The 18,193-nt window shown below is 43.0% G+C and overlaps 2 long non-coding RNA genes across 2 annotated transcripts; both read right to left on the bottom strand.

Annotated features, from left to right (window-relative positions):
* Positions 1-6,483: 6,483 nt before the first annotated feature.
* LOC135369707 (uncharacterized) lies at positions 6,484-11,011 on the bottom strand. Its single transcript, XR_010415119.1, has 3 exons — positions 10,959-11,011; positions 9,933-9,973; positions 6,484-6,618 (listed from the first exon to the last, which is right to left on the bottom strand). It is a non-coding gene; the product is annotated as an uncharacterized LOC135369707 (long non-coding RNA).
* A 3,803-nt stretch (positions 11,012-14,814) lies between these two features.
* On the bottom strand, positions 14,815-16,262 carry LOC135369701 (uncharacterized). Its single transcript, XR_010415118.1, has 3 exons — positions 15,593-16,262; positions 14,998-15,127; positions 14,815-14,868 (listed from the first exon to the last, which is right to left on the bottom strand). It is a non-coding gene; the product is annotated as an uncharacterized LOC135369701 (long non-coding RNA).
* Positions 16,263-18,193: the final 1,931 nt, after the last annotated feature.

Raw genomic sequence — 18,193 nt, 5'->3', positions numbered from 1 at the left:
GTAAGCAGTCCGCTGTTGGATTTGCTTCTGTCCAAGATACGTTTTCTCAAAGGGATGCACGGGCACACTCAGAGTGATACTACGGCTGCCTGTGAAATAGAATGAGGAGAGGAGCTGCTGGAGAGGGCCCAACCATGGTTAGGCCTACCCCAAGAACGCTCGCGATCCTCAGGAAGTTCTGAAAGTGTCATCGCGTCCTTGTCCGTGATAGGATGTCCGGAGGAGATACAGCAAGTGTCATCATGGGGTCTTCCAGTGATGGTTATTTGCGTACATCCTGCGGTCGTCAACCGGAGGACATATACAGGGTGTTTCACGAAAATCCCCCTGCTGAATAATTCGTGAACAGGTGGCGCTACCGAATAAATTTCTTTTTGGTAAAGATCCTTGGGACATTGGTTTTGAACTGAGTAGTGAGCGGCTCATTTGTATACGCTCATTAATTAAATAACCATCCTAACTTCTAAAATTTTGCTTCGCACGCTTACGGAACCTTTGTTTTACGCATCAGGACCTTCAGTGAAAAATATTGCAAGAAAAAAACCGCGTCGACACTTTGTGATTTTTTCGAGTAATTAATTGGTTTCGGTTTACATATTTCTTGCGCGGAGCAGCGCACCAATTATTTCTTTGGATCAGCTATCCGACTGTCAATTTCATGTTCATCCGCCTGGTTGACGCACAGGGGTGACGGAAGATATGGAACAGCCGCAAGTCAGCAGGAGATGCTTTGGTGTTCCTTCTCCTTCTCTACACTCTTGAAAATGAACTTCAGCACATAGCACAATCCTAGCTAACCATCATCCCGGATGGCAACGTTCTCTTCTTTCATTTGATGAATATGGGAGGCGCGCATTTTTTTCCTTTCGTTTTTCTACTAATGATGCCGTACATCAGGAAAAAAAAAATGCTCCGTCTGCCCTTTCTAACAAATCGGGCGATAACGTTATCATACGGGATAATAGTTGGCTAGGGGCATGCTATCCCAAGCAGCACAATGTACCGAAAGTCGAGTGCAATAGGGGTGGACGGTATGTGTCTTATCAATGTTCTTTAGTTTCACCAGTTCGTTCAAGGTCTTCCACCTACCCGTCCACCCCTATTGCACTCGACTTTCAGTACATTGTGCTGCTTGGGATGTGATGCAGTTAATTTTTACGGGTGTATCCCACTAGTTCACAGCGTTCGCGGCGCATTAGTCATCATTAATGATAAGAGCACGCTATCTCACACATGGAACGACAAAACCGCCAGTGCTGTTTACCAGTCGCTTTGAGAAGGAATACCGAAGCCTCTCTTGCGGCTGTTCCTTATCTTCCATCACCCTTGTGTGTCAGCCAGGCGGATGAATATGAAATTGACAGCCGGATAGCTGATCCAAAGAGCGCATTGGTGCGCTGCTCGAGAAATATGTAAACCAAAACCAATTAATCACTCGAAAAAATCACTAAGTGTCGAGGCGGTTTTTTTCTTGCAATATTTTTCACTGATGGTCCCGATGCGTAAAGAGTGCGAAGCGTAAAGCGTTCCGTAACCGTGCAAAGTAAAATTTAAAAGTAAGGATGTTTATTTGATTAGTGAGCGTATGCAAATGAGCCGCTCGCTACTCTGTTCATGGTCGATGCCCAAAGGATCTTTACAAAAAAGAAATTTCTTCGCTAGCGCCACCTGTTCACGAATTACACAGCAGGGGGATTTTCGTGAAACACCCTGTATAAGAAAATAAAATTTGTTAATACTGGTAGTACTGCGCGATGCAGTTTAATGCCTGCACCCTGCCTGTTTGTTTGTTTGTTTGTTTGTTTGTTTGTTTGTTTGTTTGTTTGTTTGTTTGTTTGTTTGTCATAACCGAATTCAACCGAACCAGCAGTGAGCATGAATAAATTACAAATAATACAAACTGAAAATACAAACAAATACAGGGGTACAGATACAGATTGAGATTGAATGTTTTGAGTGGACCGTTCATGTACTGGGTGCAGTGTGCGATAAAATATAGCTTGCTAGATCTTTCATTGTGTCTTGTTGCCGTGAACATCCGAGGAAGGTCTCTGACGGGATGCTACACGGAACATTTCCGTTCAAGATACGGAAGAGAGATGGTATAGTACAGCGCGTGCTTGACTTTCGATGGGTGTTTTAAATCAACTCAGTAAGAAACACAGACGTTATCTTCCACTCTTAAAAATGAGTTTCACCACATAGCACGCTCCTAGCCAACCAACATTCCGAATGACAACGATCTAGCCCCTGATTTGTTGAAAACATGGGGCGGAGCCTATTTTGTGACACTTATGCTGTTCATAATTGTCACAAAAAGGCGTACGCCTCCCGTTTTCAGCAAATCAGGGAAGATAACGATATCATTTGAGATTGTATTTGTCTAGGAGCGTGCTATGCAGTGAAGTTCATTACTAGAGTGTGGCATTAATACCCGAAGCAATTCGTTACTTCAGTGTTGCTAAATTCATGAAATGGAATTAAACTTAGGCACCTCCTCCTGCGATTTGACTCAGACCTTATATATTTTTGCTCTTTACTTTTTAAACCGCGGCACACGTTCTTCGTCATCGGAAATACGCCGAGCAAACGAAGAGGAGGAACGGACAATGGCTAGCTGGTGGCCGAGGTTGAACGAAGAAAAAAAAAAGAAGAGAGTTGGTTCCTGCTGAAAACGTCTGCTCACTTCTAAAAGTGAGATAAATAAAAGATTCGCTATAGCTACAAGCAGAAGAACAAGATGCTATAGTGTTCATGAGACTATCCCATTTTTGCCCCAGATGTTGTCTGTGGAGTCTCATTCTAACTTTTCTAACAAATTGAGGATCCTGTAGGGATATTCCCAGGATGTCATTTCTGTCCTTCAGTAACATCCTCAGGATGAATGAGAGATGTCAGCGTGTTTGTGGGCATGTATAATTGGCCCATTATTGCAGTTTCTTCATGGGCCGCTGTATGGCCAACCAATGCCCAACTACTATCCTGGATTCGTTCTACACTGGCCCTGTGTTGGCCCCCTGTCTTCAAGGTTGGTATGCCACATTCGCCCAAGGTTAGCGGTCTTTATTCGGGCCGAGTAAGGTCAACGTCAAATCCCAAGCTGGGCCTAACAGTTTTCGCAAGCTCCGTCGAACAACTTTTATGTTGTAAGCACACGTTGGCCCAATATTTTGCCGAGGTTGTTTTCCTCCTTAGATTTTCTGGCAAAGTTCAGCACCACTGTTACCATTTCAGGCTTATCGTAATCTTTGTGACAGACTTGTGCACGTTACCGATAAAAGATTAACAAAATACCTTGGTTGTGACTAAGAACAACAGGAACAAGCAGTTATGCGAGTTACCCTCACTTTACAATTATATTCCACAGAGCCTTGATGTAAAATTTACATTTGCTTGATTTTAACTAGTATTTTACGTTGATGCAAAAATGTTCCAAAAGCCGGGAGAAGTCATTACAAAATAAATAAATGTGCCGACTTAACGCAACAACTAACAACAAATCAGACACAAGCAGAGAACACAAGCGGGACGCAAAAAACAAGAGATGGGACGAATCTAGAATTTTTCGAATCCGAATCCAAATCCAATGAAGGTTCTGCGAATTCTCGAATGTTACAAATCCCGAATCTTTCAAATCTTTCCTTTAAAAAGAGTTGAAAATGCCAAGAAAAAAAAAGCTTATACTGAAAAGTGTTTTGAAGCAGATATGATACATTTTTTAATGAAAAACAAATTAAATATTAGTTCAGTTTCGGGAGAAAATATACCCATATAGTTCTTCTCAAACGTAATCTATTTAACATATTGTTCTTCTACAAGAAGTACATAAACTGGCAAGTCTGAATTGTTTCCATAAAACTAAGCAACAATCGAAAGCAAAATCATATTACTTTCAAACTGTAATGTAACAGTTCCTACCTGAACTCTTTCAGTCCAGAGCAATGGAAACAAAGAAACAAGAAAACACCCGTCGGTCATTGAGGGTCTCGCGGACTCCGGAGTCGCCAGTTTGAAAGTTTACTTTGAAATACTGTGGTTGAAGACTGAGTTGCGCCAGGTATCTACTGCTACGTGATAGAAAGCGAGGAGTACTCTGATATAAGAAACAGCAAAGTGAACAAGTGAGTTCATTCATGTGTACCTTCGGTATTTGTTATTATTTGGTATTTGTTATTCGGTGTTTGTTATTAATAAAGTTACATATCATAATTTTACGCTGTCCATGGTATATGCAGGAAGCTTCGGTACGTTGCCTACAAACAGTTTACCAGGTCGCTCTGGGGACCATTAGGAAAGCACTGCAGAAAAGTCCTCAAAGCACGTGCTGTACATACCATAAGGGAAAACTTTCCTCTGAAGCATACAAAGGTTTTTGCCTTTTTGACACGTGATGCAGTAGATGCTGTCTCACCATGTGTATGTGTATTCGCTTTCACTGAGATGAAGCTCTCACTTCTCTTTCAGATGCTTGTAGGCAGCATTGAATGCCTCCCATCTTGGCAGAGGTACACTGGATGGTTTGGTCGTGAACACTGCTTGATCACAACAATATCCATTTCATGCATAATAGAGGTGCCATATACCCTTCTGGAATAACCAGACAGCCACTACACAGTAAAATACATTCTACAGACATCAAAGCTTGTATTGCTTGATTGATCACGGTGTTTATGAATGAATATATAGGTGATAGCCGTAACAAGCAAACAATGAAGGAGAACATCCCGATACTGTGTTCATATTAATTTGCAGTAATGCAATGTATGTGTGCTTTTGTTCTTTCTTCTGTTCAGTGCACAGGTGTTTGCGGATCGGGGTGTCGGTAATCGTCGGTTATGCGTTATGCCTACCGCTGTATTTGTGAATGACAAGCTCTTGATATGGTCGCTAAAAAGAGAGCGTTTGCCATGTTATTTGAAAGGCAGCAGTAGGTATCCTCGCGCAGGTGATCGTTGTGCTTTCGTCGGTGTTCGTTCGTCGATTGTGGATGCGTATAATAACGTCATCCGCATCGACCATCGCTTTTTTATCGTCTGTTGTGCGGCCTGTGTGGTGAACTGCAACGATCAAGATAGCCTCTCGATTGATGGGGAATTCCAGCAGAGTCTTTTATACGCTTTCGAGCCTGATATCATGTTCGCAACGTGTGTACAAGTGCTTGATCACTGTAGGCTATGTAAACAGAAAGAACACTGATGCAAGGGTGACCTTATCCTGCAGGTGACTCCCATACGCATAACTCGACGTGGTACTTTCAACGTGCCACAAATCTGCAACGCGTTAGACCATCTCTTTGCTGGCTGTGTTTCTTTGGAGTGTGACTCCTACGGAAAACGTACTCATGGTGCTGCCTTGTTTACGTCCTGGTCATGTGTGTGTGTGTGTTTTTTTTTCTTTGTTTGTTTAGCGCTGTTTTCGTCAGTTACCCATGGCGTCCCTGCTTGTGAGCGTGGAAGTTGCCAGTGTCGTGACCCCCTGTTAGTGCGGTGCTGTGCTTACCTCTGATCTCCTTTATTTCTGCATTTCAGCATAGAAGATTATTGTACAAATCATTAAGCACTAAATTGATTGTTCTGTTCAGCCAACAAAGATACATCATTACGTTGCGACTGTCTCTTGCTCTGATGAAATTTCACACAATGGGAACATACCTAATGTATATATTTGTCCTTACTTGTCATCAGCTATGATGCACTTGACATCACAGATGTAATAATTGCAAAAATAAACGGCCACACTTTAATGCCATTACACTGCATCCGAGCCATTCAGAATTTGTAGTTTATTGAGACTGTGTACACAAAATACAGATGTTAAAATGAACCAAATACCTCGTAAAGAAGGATGTCTTATACCGGTTTCAATAGTGGTGTTTCAAGGATGGAGCAAACAGGAAAGGACCAAAGAAAACACACACAACAACAGCTGCAACATCAGCCACAAACAAGCCTGTGCTGCCATTTTGTTCAATAATTGTGTTGAGCTTATTTGTTCAAAGCCATATATTATTCAGGAAACACTTTTACACACCTGGTTGGGGACTTATCTATTTTTCCATGCTCATTCTTCACAAATTTCTCTCTCGACTCCATACTGGCATTGTAAGCAATTTCACTGGCATTATCATCGCACCATTACATGCCAAAACATCACCACCACCAATGCCTAAAAACTTCCCACAGCTCATGCCATGCTATAATACGGCTGCCAACAGCACATCATGCACTAAGCGTATGAAGGCCGGTAGTTGGTACGAATTCATTCCGCAGCAAAGAGACGTGGACAGAAGGATGACGACTGCATGATTCACTACGATCTTTGAAATCACTCCTTATTCAGGCTTTTTTTTAAATTTATAAAATAATTTGCATAGCGATGCAGTTACAGTTATCACTTCACTCTTACACAGATCACTAACTTTGACTGTGAAATGACATAAGAGGCCTGTGTGATGCCACGAGAAAGATAATCGCCAATGTACAATTGTGTAAACTTATTTAGGGAATTTTTACTTCAGCAGCTCTTCACCGCTTTCTTGACATTTTTTCTAGTTTTCCAGTCATGCAATAGTTCTCAGACTATTCCCAGTTTTCCATGCTTTACTGGATTGCAGACATCCTGAAATACAGACGATGATTCAAGCAACTCAGCAACTGGGCGTTTGAGGCTTACATGTTTGTATCATCCGTATGTGTGGCCTGCTTCGACTAATTTTCGTTTACACACATGATAAAGCTATGAAAAATTATTGCACAGGCTGCATTTCTGCACTGTGTGGTTATGCAGTTTGACTGCGCACCTTTGTACTGAGAGATTGTGCTATTTCTTGAGAAACAACACAGTGGAATACTACAGCAAGGCACACCTAGATATGCTCATTCTAGCATAAAATCTCTAGCAATGCAAATAAGCTTATACAAAGAAAAGGATGCAACTTGAAATCATGTGCATCTTAGCTAAAATGTGCTGTATTACTTTTATTAAAATTTACATGATTGTATATCTTTCTTCTGCAATTTCAGTTATTTTTTAGCCACATTGGCAGTTGTCACTTTGCAGAAGCCGACATATTGATCCAGTTGTGTCAGCACAAATCTGTGCAACTGAACAGTTTAATGTAGTGAGCATGGTGTACTGTATCATCAAGGTCAAAGCCTGGGAGCAGATTTATGGGACACAATGCTGAATTCGTGGTAAAATAATGTAGATGCCTCTGCATGACTAACCACCTAACTTCAGTAATGAGTGGTGGACATGCAGAGTCTTCAGGCAACTCCTGGTAATTAATACATGTCATATGGGAGATGGTTTGCAAGATACCAGCACCCAAAGCAACAGTTTGACAGATTCTGGCCATATGCATTACGTTGGCACACAAGAAGAGCATGTAACTACTTCGGTCCACTTTACTGAACTTTAGCACCCCTAAGAGTGCCATAGAAAATGTGGGGGGAGGGGGGGTTCTAAAAAGAAACAGTAGTAGTGTCAATTTCCCATTAAAAAGAAATGAAAAATTCCACACACACAACCACAAGATTTCTGAACCTATGGTGAAGCTAGCTCTTACACAGACATGTTTTTTGTGGGGCATGGCATGGTGTGCCTAAGCTAATGCCAGTCACATATTTGAATAGCAATAAATTTGTATAGCAATTATTTTCTTCACATATGGCATTGAAGAACGGCTTACCTGAAACAAAATAAATAATCAGGTTTGACACATATACAATCATACGTCACAGGCATTTGGTGCCAGTCATGCAGTGAAAGCAGTGTGCACGAGACGCCACATATTCCCCCGGTGATCATGTGAAGGCTTTCCAACAGTAAATGTATGTACGTGGTATCTTGTATTGCAACAGCATTCAGGCACTGTTTCGAATGACAGATCCATAGATGTTAGAATCATTTGTCATGATGCTGATAACACATTCTTAGTTACACCAGAACTTTGTGACCGTAGTATGCCCATATTCTGTTTATTCTCCACTCACTGCTGTACATTTATGGGTGGAGTGCGAGTCAAGGAAGAGGAGAGCTGGTGTGAAATGAGAGTACCAATGTACAGGACATGTCATACAGCAAAAACCATGGACACTTAGCATGCACCTGCCCTGAGCTGGTGCAAGGAGAACAAGTTGTAACATAATTGAAGGTAAAGTGATGTACTACGCATATGCATATTAGCAGGATTTGGTTTGGTTCACTATTTTGTAACTCAGCTATTCAGAACACGTTCAAGACATGCACAACGCAGCCAAATTAGAGGGTAGTGTTTCGGGTGTGTTGTATGTTGTGTGTTGTTACCGTCAATAAATTTTCCTATTACAATTAGAGGTATTGTGTCATTTGTGATGAATAGAAGCGTGATTGCAATGTGGATGCAGGTGTATATGATAAATCATGTGGCATGATTCCATAGGGATGTGTTTTTCGATTCTTAAGATTTACCTCAACAGGATCAACGTGGCTCCAACCAAAGTTAGCTCGAAAGAGGGGATCCCGACGTTTCGGAGCCGAACCGGCTCCTTCTTCAGGGGTGACGAACTAACAGGGCTAACTTTGGTTGGAGCCACGTTGATCCTGTTCAGTTTCTACCCAACCAGGCACACCTGTGTCAAACATGTTCACGTTTAAGATTTACCTGTACAGGATATGAGGCTACACAAAAAGAGTGCACAGATCACACCAGTGTAAAGCTGCAGTGCGTCGAGTAATTTTTAACAGTCCTGCTCACAAAATGATGCAGAACAGCATGCGTACATTTTTGCTTGAAAGAAAAGCCTTGAGCTTCAGGAGACACAAAAGGGACACCATTTTTTGTTTAGCGCTGTATTCACACTGAACAGATGAGCACACGGATAAACTCTGTGGCCATATGACAGCTATCAACGACGTAAAAGGAGGAGAGATAGTGTAACATGGGTGCTTGTTTACCCTGCTTTACTACTGTCGTCTATATCCACACTGAAAACATGAGCACAGAAATAAACTATGCGGCCATACGGCAGCTGTCAGTAACGTAAAAGAACGATAGCTACTATTAACATGGGTGCATGTTCTTCCATGTGCTCGTGTGGTCAGTGGGATATAAACGGCTGCAGTGGCTGGACAAATCTGTACCCATGTCAACGCAAGCTAACTTTCTTTTGATTAGTTGACAACTGTCATGTGGCTATGTACAATTTATCCATGCGCTCATGCTGCAGTATGGGGGAACGACATTTCCATTTTGATGTTGCATGAACCAGCTGACTCCTATTATAATTGTCAATACTATCTATTGATGAGTCTGTAGCCTATGTTTTGTTATATTCATCTGGAAGGTGCTGTATGCAGTAATTGCAGTTGATCTAATTTTCAACTTTAAGTGCAGTTCAATGGGAGCAAGAGAGCTTCAAAGTTTCTGTACAATTCAAACGTACTGCAGTACGACACCTCAGATATATTGGTGGAGTCAGCATGTGGAATGTAGCAAGGATTTTTTTTTTCCTTGTGCGCCATTGCTCACTTATGTTCTCATGTAGCCTTGACAACTAATTGAGCAGGATATCCAGAGTGCACGTTTCTATGAAAAGGTCATCCTTGTGGAACTACGTAATAGCCTTTATTGTCTGAATATAAACAAAAAGCTCACGAATACAAAGTTGTTGTGATGAATGAGTCCATAGCAGAAATTTTCAAGAGAGGATCTCCAGAATATATGTGCTTATACAATGCAGAAAAGCTGTCAGTGATTGGTCATGGTTATGTACCTGCAATAGTAATTATGATTAAAAGGTTTGCAGCCTCCTGTAGCACATTGCTGTGTAGTGTGTTTTGCAGAAGCAGCCCTACAAAAGCACATCTACTGTTACCAAATGATAAATCAATATAGAAGTAAGCAGCTGTCCCTTTGAATGTTTTCTAATGTAGCAGTGGCAACACGATACCTGAATAACATATTTTTATTGGTCTGTTCTGCTGTGGCATGCTGAAATAAGTAAAACACACATTTCAGTTTCATCTATGCTTACATGTGAATCCAGAGGAAATGGGGACCTCCTTAGCTTTTGCTCCGGTATTTTCATAATCGGGGAACGTAAAATCTGCTCAAATTTCGTGTTCAGTGTAGTGCAACAACATGCAATATCTCCATGCCTTGATAGTACCCACACAACAGCCGCAAGACGCTAATGCACTTTATGATCAGTCCTATTGCACTGTTAGATGTCTCTGGAGATTAGACACGCTGCGAAGAGATGATAGATACTGGGATGGTTGATAAGCATGCCAGTGGACAACGCCCCCAATTTCTCCATCGGGGCTCGCAACAAACATCTATCACGTTATTGCTCTTACTGTACAATGACAGGGGCGCTTACAGTGTGTATCACAGGAGATGACGCTCATAATAAGCGCCAGCACTACTTATGCTTTGTTTTTGAAGATGCACATTGACGGTCGGCCATCCGCACGCTCTCTCGGTCCCTTGGATTGGTATATGGATTTTGTCCAGTGGCACATGTCGATGTCACTCTCTTTGACCACACTTTGACGGTGCTTTTTACTTTTGTCATGCAAAAGTTCGCAATAGCGCTTTCTAAAAACAACAGCCGCATTTCGTACCCCCGGTCAAGCGTTACGCCGTTTTTGTTTACGAACCGTGCATTTGAAACGATTCTGCTTAATTTTTACCAGTTAACTTCGAATTAGTGCAACATCACCTACCGCAACCCATCTACGATAGTTTTTTCAACACACATGTCCACAGTAGTTGCAACGTATACTTAGACCGATGTTAAACTAGCCCCTCCCCTAGTTTAAAATACGTCCCATTCAAATGCATGGGGCTTAAACCACCAGTTTAAGTAGCTTGGGTGGATGATCGAAATGGAACATTTGAGGCAAATATTCGTCCCATTGTGATCAAATCTGTCTCCTGGGCGCTTCTAGTAACTATATTAATCGAAACTTACCCAAGATTTGATGAAAAATTCCTCGTGAACCGGGGATTAGGCCTACCGGCCACCATCGCTTCTGGCAGACTCTGGTGAAATACGCATGCGCTGTGCAGGAAGCTCGCTATGTGCGCCGCCAGAAGCTTCACAGCAGCAGGTGGTAGAGCATGGGGTGGTGATCCAGGATTGGCGAACGAAAGTCTCACGTGATTGATTTAAACCCGACGTCACTAAACCAATAGTTTAAGTAAGTTGGTGAATACGGGCTCTAGAGTTCATGACTTTATCAGTATAAGGAGGCCTCAAGTGGGGCCATGCCAATGGCATCAATAGAGACTTCTCTTCAGAGGCATCCCTATCGTTGACAAAACTTCCAGACCTTTTCTGTGCACATCCATCTTTGCAACCCTTTCTATTTTTTTTATTTATTTTGATGGACGTGATTCACAAGTCCACTGTGCGCATTGAAAATTACCAGTGCGAGGGTAGTGGGTTTGTATCCACTGACGTCCAAAAAGTCCAAATGTGTATTTCCAGTGTGAAAACTAAAAAAAATTGGTGCAAAGGGGGTGTTTCCTTTTAATTTGGCTAATCGTAGGAATGTCCTAACGAATGTCCCTTTACTACAGCGTAAGGAGGGCGAGTGCTTTGAATACAATACGCTTTCCCTCTTGCACCCACCGGAAAGGAACCGATGGAAGAAAAATTAAAATTATGCGACAGAGTACTGGTGGCCTAGTCGCTCCCATGTTACATTCGCTAATCTGGACGAGTTCGTAGAGAAAAATAGGACATCAGTGTACGCGTACGCGTAGGTCCATCAGTGAGTGCACTTGTCACGACCCCAAAACTGGAAAGTGAGAAGAAAATTCACTTATTGGAGGTTGATGAGCATTTTTTCGGAACTAAGTCCCTCGAGCGTTTGTTGATGAGAAAGAACACGTGTTTCGTATGCGAACGTTGCACTCGCCCCTTTAATGAGGAAAAGAGCATGGCAAAACATCAACGCCCTTGCGCAAAAGTGAACGAAATCCTATTATAATTTTGTGAACCTGGAGAAGATTTTGGAGACTTTACTAAAATACAGTCAATGCATCAGTACAACTACGTTGTTGCGCTGGACACGGAGAGCATACTTGTGCCCAGTTGTGATGGCATGCAGTGTCACATCACCTCTAGCTTTTGTGCCGTGGTCGAGCGTACCCACGACTCAAAGGTGTTGCGCATCAGGACGCGTCATGGGGAAGATACTGCGAGGCAGTGCGTGAAAGCATTGATGGAAATGCGGGATTAGATGATCGCCCTGAACGTTTGCCCCGCCACAATGGTGCTGAATGAAGAGCAATGCACTGAGCACAGAGCTGCTACCCACTGTGCATACTGTAGACAGGATTTTAGCGAAGATCTACCTCGTGTCCGGCATGACGGCCATTCAAAGCATTGTAGTGCGGGCGAGACAAATTATATCGCGAGATTGTGTAACCCCTGTAACGTCGCATGCACGACAAGGGAAAAATTGCCGATCATGGTACACCATTTGTTCTAAGATTTGGCTGGACTGCTGTGGGAATTTCAGGTTCTTGGGTGGAAGCGACTTCCCTTCATTGTGGCCAGCTCCATGGAAAAAACTTGTTCATTCGAAATTGGCACCTTCCTGTTTAGAGATACCATGCAAGATCTAAACTCGTCGCTGGGAGAGCTCGTGGAAACCGTCAAATCCATGGGGGGTGCAGAGGCATTCCAATGCTTGAAACAGGTATTTGGAAATGACTACGAAATTTTACTTCGTAAAGGTGTATTCCCATACAGCCATGTCAGTTCTTTTGCGGTGTATGATGAATTGGCCTTCCCAGAAAAATCCTCCTTTTGAAACGATCTCATGGGGAAGGATATAAGTGAGGAGGACTACCACTATGCGTTGCTCGTATCTGAACATTTTGGATGCTCAAATTTGAGGGATTATAATGCATTGTACTTGAAAACAGATTCCCTATTATATGCGGACACGATGCAGCTACGTCTCTGCTACAGCGCGCGCGGATTGGAATTGCTTCATTGTGTTTCTCTGGCATCCTACTCGTGGCAATGCGCACTAAATTGGAGTCAAAATTGGAGTTAATCATCGACGAGGACATGTACAGAACCATCGAATTACGCATTACAGGCGGTCTCTGCCGTTCGAGCAGGCGTCATTAGTGGGCTAACAACCCTCTGTGCAGTGGCTATGATCCCGATAACGAGGAGGTGTACATATCATACATAGCTAGCCACAATCTTTTCGGATTCAGTATGATAAAGCACCTCCCCATTGGTGATTTTGAATGTGTCGAGGAATTTAGCTCCGTAGATTTTATGCGTCACCACTCAGATTCAGATGTGGGGTACATGTATGTATGTGACTTAAAGTATCCAAAATCTATCTACACTGTAATGAGGTACTTCTCCCTGGCTCTCAAGAAGGCAGTAGTCCCAAAGGAATGGCTCCTGCCATTCCAGCGAGGGCTTCTCGAAGAATCAGCCTGGTAACAGCCTGGTAACAGCAAAAAGCTGTTGCCTACATGCAAGGACAAAGTCGAGTACGTTGTCCATTATGCGTTGCTCGCACTCTATTGTAGATTGGGCATGAGGGTGACGAAAAGTCATTGAATTCTAAAATTTTGCCAGGCACCATTCCTGCATCCCTACATCGAGGACAATGTTGCCAGACGTGTTGCCTCGGGCACGACATTCGAAAAAAACTTCTACAACCTCTCAAAGAATGCAGTCTCTGGGAGAACACTTTTAAAGAACTATAACATGCATGATATTCGAGTAGCCTTCCACATGGAGACGGTGACTCGCCTCGGGAGTCGGGCAGAATGCCTGAGGATGGAAGTTTTGTCCCCGGATTGTTTCATGTACACAATGCGCAAAAGAAAAGTGCGATGCGATTTCCCGCTCCAGATTGGGTGTACGATTTTAGAACTCAGAAAATTAACCATGTACTCATTCTAATATGACACCCAGCTGAGTAAGCTCACTTGTCCGGTGATTACCCGTTATTTTGCAACGGGTTCTCTTATCCTCGGCCTGTTCTGCAAGGACTACGATGATCAGTTACGAGCAATCGCCGACGACCACTTACATTTGTCTTCCTTCGATCGGGATCATGCACTGTACTGTGAAAAGAATCGTGGAAGACTTGGGGCATTCCAAAGCGAAACTGTTAGTGTACCTATTGAGGAAGTAGTATGTTTGAAAGCTAAAATGTACTCCATCAAATTAGCTGGAGGAAAGCAAATTGGAAGAGCTAAAATGGTCAAAAAGAATATTGTACGCAGCACCTCCTCCATGAGACGTACTGCAATACCTTGTTCAATCACAAGAGCGTATCGAATGAACAAGTATCAATCATTGCAAAGAAGCAGTGTTTGTATCTCATCAGTACCCAGGCGAAAATTTTTTGAACTGGTACCAGTTGAACTGTGTTATCGAACAGGGACCAGTTCAACTGGTCCCAGATCAACTGGTACCAGTTGGGACAACTGGCCCCTGTTCGATAACACAGTTCACCCACTCCCAGTTGCAACTGGTCCCGATTGAGACTGGGACTAGTTAGAAACCAGTTGGGCCAACTGGTACCAGTTCATCAAACTGGTCCCTGTTTGATAACACAGCTCACCCAGTCTCAGTTGAACTGGTCCAGTTGCAACTGGTATGGGCGAACTGTGTTATCGAACAGGGACCAGTTCGATCAACTGGTACCAGTTGGCCCAACTGGTTTCTAACCGGTCGCAGTCTCGACTGGAACTGGTTGCAAACCTCATTGTTGGACCTGGGACCGGTTGAAGTGGCTTCACTTAGAGCGGCCTGTTTGGACAGAGGTTAGCTTGTATAACTGATGCCCCTTTGCAGGATCGCTGTTCCCAGCAACGGCAGATCCAAAGAACTGCAATGCAAAATTGTATTTTATTTGTAGACAAACATTACACATATTTTAATGTACATGTAGCGTAACTATAATGTAATTAAATTATAGCAGTAGATGAACTACAGAGTTACATGGAATAGATAATACTTCATGGTTGATTGGTCCCTTGCTTGACTGCCTTGTGGACATCTTGAATCATTCAACAAAGTATTTGAGATGTTCTTAATAGCACACAATGAATCGATATTTTTCTTTGAGCCCCAGCAGCTTAAGGTTTCTGGAAAGTTGAAAAGGCACAAACATGTATTTGTAAACATAAACTTGTTAAACATGTAATTGTAGTGTGTGCCTGGACAGTCACTCAATTTGAGCGGTCGTGGCCCCGGAAAGTACGCGAATCTCTCAACATTTTCGTTGTGCAGTAGTTGGACGTTTCAACTAAGAGATTCGCCGGCTTTCGGGGGCAATGAGTACTAAGTACTACTCTAGCGCACTACGCTAGTTCGACAACATCCGTGGTGTGAAGGATCTAAAACACGAAAATGAACGAAAAAAAAGCAAAAACAAAAACATGAATGAAAAAAGTTGCTGGTAGCGTTACCATAAACCGGATCTTACTCGTAAAACGGCATGCACTTGCAGGTGCCACGAATGTGACGCGGAACAAAGGGAAGAGGTTCTAGTGGAAGTAATATTTCCAAATGGTGCACAACGGAAAAGCACTTAAGCATATAGTACTCACGATATAAAGCGGTCTCCACAGTTGTAGTCAAGCTGTAATCCTATAACACCCACCCGCCGGCCGCTGGCGCTCATTGTACTGTCGCACTGTCGTAACTTGAAGACAAATCCTTTAGATTATAAAACCAACGCCTATGTCACACATCACGCTAAGAAGATAATGGGCAAAAATCGCTGTACAAGCACGCTGCTAAGCAAGCGACCGTTGCACATTAAACGCATCATTCATCGCGGGAGCAGGAACGCACAAAATACAAATATAAGAGTTCCAAAATAACTTTCGTTAACAGGAACTTTACCAAAAATTTAAATATGATTATTTCTGTTAATAAAGCTACTTTCTGATCGTTTTTATAATTTCGTCTTGCAATCTTCATATTAACCTGTCCTGGCACTGAAACCGAAACTTCCCCCCAAATATGTAAACTGGTCCAGTTCGAACTGGCACCACCTCACTTCCAGTTGCTACCAGTCCAGCTTGAACTGGTACCAGTTCACTTTCCAGTTGCCCCCAGCCCAGCTTGAACTGATTGCACACAGTGCCCACTTGCCACCAGACCAGCTTGAACTGGTACCAGTTCACTTTCCAGTTACCGCCAGCCCAGCTTTAACTGGTACCTGTTCACTTCCCAGTTGCTACCAGTTCAGCTTGAACTGGTACCACAAAGTGCCCAGTTTGAACTGGTACCAGTTTACTTTCCAGTTGCCACCAGTTTGGTACCAGTTGGTTTTAGTTGACCACCAGTTGGTGCGAACTGGGAACGAGCTGGTACCAGTTGACTTCCCAGCTCAAATTTTCGCCTGGGTAATGTCAAAAGAAGACTGATGGCATACAATGACAAGAGATACCTCTGCAATGACATCGACTCCTATTCTTATGGAAGCTGCGAATATGGTAAGTTTAAATGGGTGATAAAAATAGTGCAGCTCATATGTTCTTTCATGTCTTCAGAAGATGTGCAGCAAGAGAATTAATGCTTCTGTCACATGGTGTTCTCTCCTGTGGTTTGCCTCTGGGACATGGACAGAGAAGGACAAATGCCTGGGTGTTCCACATACTACCTATGTGAAGAACACTATGAATGTTAGCGGAGATGTACAGCGTGCATTGAGGTGCCCCAGGGAGAACTAGAATATCTGCAAGACTGCTATGATGTACTCAATAGAGGTTGATTTCCCATGTTTTTGTGTCCCAACCATCGCCGAGAGTCATCCAGGCAAAAAAGAAGGCATCCCGGACCAACACGCGATTTGGGGGAACTGTGAGCTTGCCTAGAAATGAGTGGGATCAATCAATGAGTGGTTGTCTATGATGCAGCAGGAATTATGAAGCAATATGCAGTTGAAAGCGTGTGGCCAGAGAGTGGAAATGACAAATGAGTCTATCGAGCATGTATGAGAGGCAGCCAATAGGCCAATCACTAGCCAACCACTAGGTTTAGAAATGAATGGAGGTGACCACCCCTGGACCAACAGACAGGTGAGCGATTTGGAAGCCTATGAGCCGACTTAGAATTGAATAGAATAGATCATTTTGGTGTCTATGAGCGAGTGAGCAGATGTTGTGACAATGAAGGGCAGCCACTCACATAGAAATTGGATGGATCACCATGAAGGGGTGGAGCCTGGGTCGATCAATCAGCATGAAGGGGTGGAGGTGTGACTAACCAACCAGAGGACTTAGAAGTGGCTTGACCTGGATTAGAATGTGGTGGTGGTGGATTAGAAATTCCAAGAACTGAATTAGAAAAAAGTGGTTGTTGTGGGGCTCGAATTTATACTAGTTACATGACAGCTCCTTTGTGAGATTAGAACGTCTGCTTTGTGCAAGAGATTCAAAAGCCCATGTTTTCATAAAGAGACTGATGTGTACACCCATCAAGCAGCCACTAGTAACTATGAAGCACCTGCAGAGAGTTACAGCTGTGGTTACGCAGTTACGCACACTTGCCGTCTTCGTGAAACTGAATCAAGCATATGTTGCAGCAGCACCAAGTTCTTTTACCTTATGGGCATCTCAACCATGCTTGTCTGCAGTTTGCAGCATGCTACTTTGCATTCTTTAAGATACCTTAAAGGAGCATTAAAGTGGTATCTAACATGGCGAAAAAACTGGTTTCATCTTGTAAAGCAGTATGTGAAAAGATCCAGAAAAGAAAGTATCCAGATTGTGTGTGGCCGTGTCAACGGATAAGTCGTCGCTGCTCTGAACTTTCTGAGAATGACTTCTCAACACAGTGGTTTAAACAAAATAAATAAATAAATAAAAGAAAACAGCGGGTGTTGCGGACGAAGGCATCCCGCTCCGCACAACAATTACGGATTTTGTTTGGCCCACAACATCACGAATTTTGATGTGATGTTGTGTGGCCATGTGCCATTAAAGGAGCATTAAAGTGGTATTTAACATGACCAAAAAATGCTGTCATCTTGTAAAGCAGTAAGTAGAAAGCATTCCCACAAGATATTTCTGTCCAAAGTTGTTTAACCACGGTGCAATTAATTTGGAAAACCGCTGCCGCGGTGACAGGCCGGAGCGCTCCAACTGCAGACCACACCCACTCTGCTGTGACGTTGGTGGTAGAGAGCCCCTCATTCGTTC

This window comes from Ornithodoros turicata, chromosome 1 (assembly GCF_037126465.1).
Source record: "Ornithodoros turicata isolate Travis chromosome 1, ASM3712646v1, whole genome shotgun sequence".
NCBI lineage: Eukaryota > Metazoa > Arthropoda > Arachnida > Ixodida > Argasidae > Ornithodoros > Ornithodoros turicata.
Note: the sequence above shows the minus strand (reverse complement) of the source record. Positions and strands in the feature narration are given on the sequence as shown.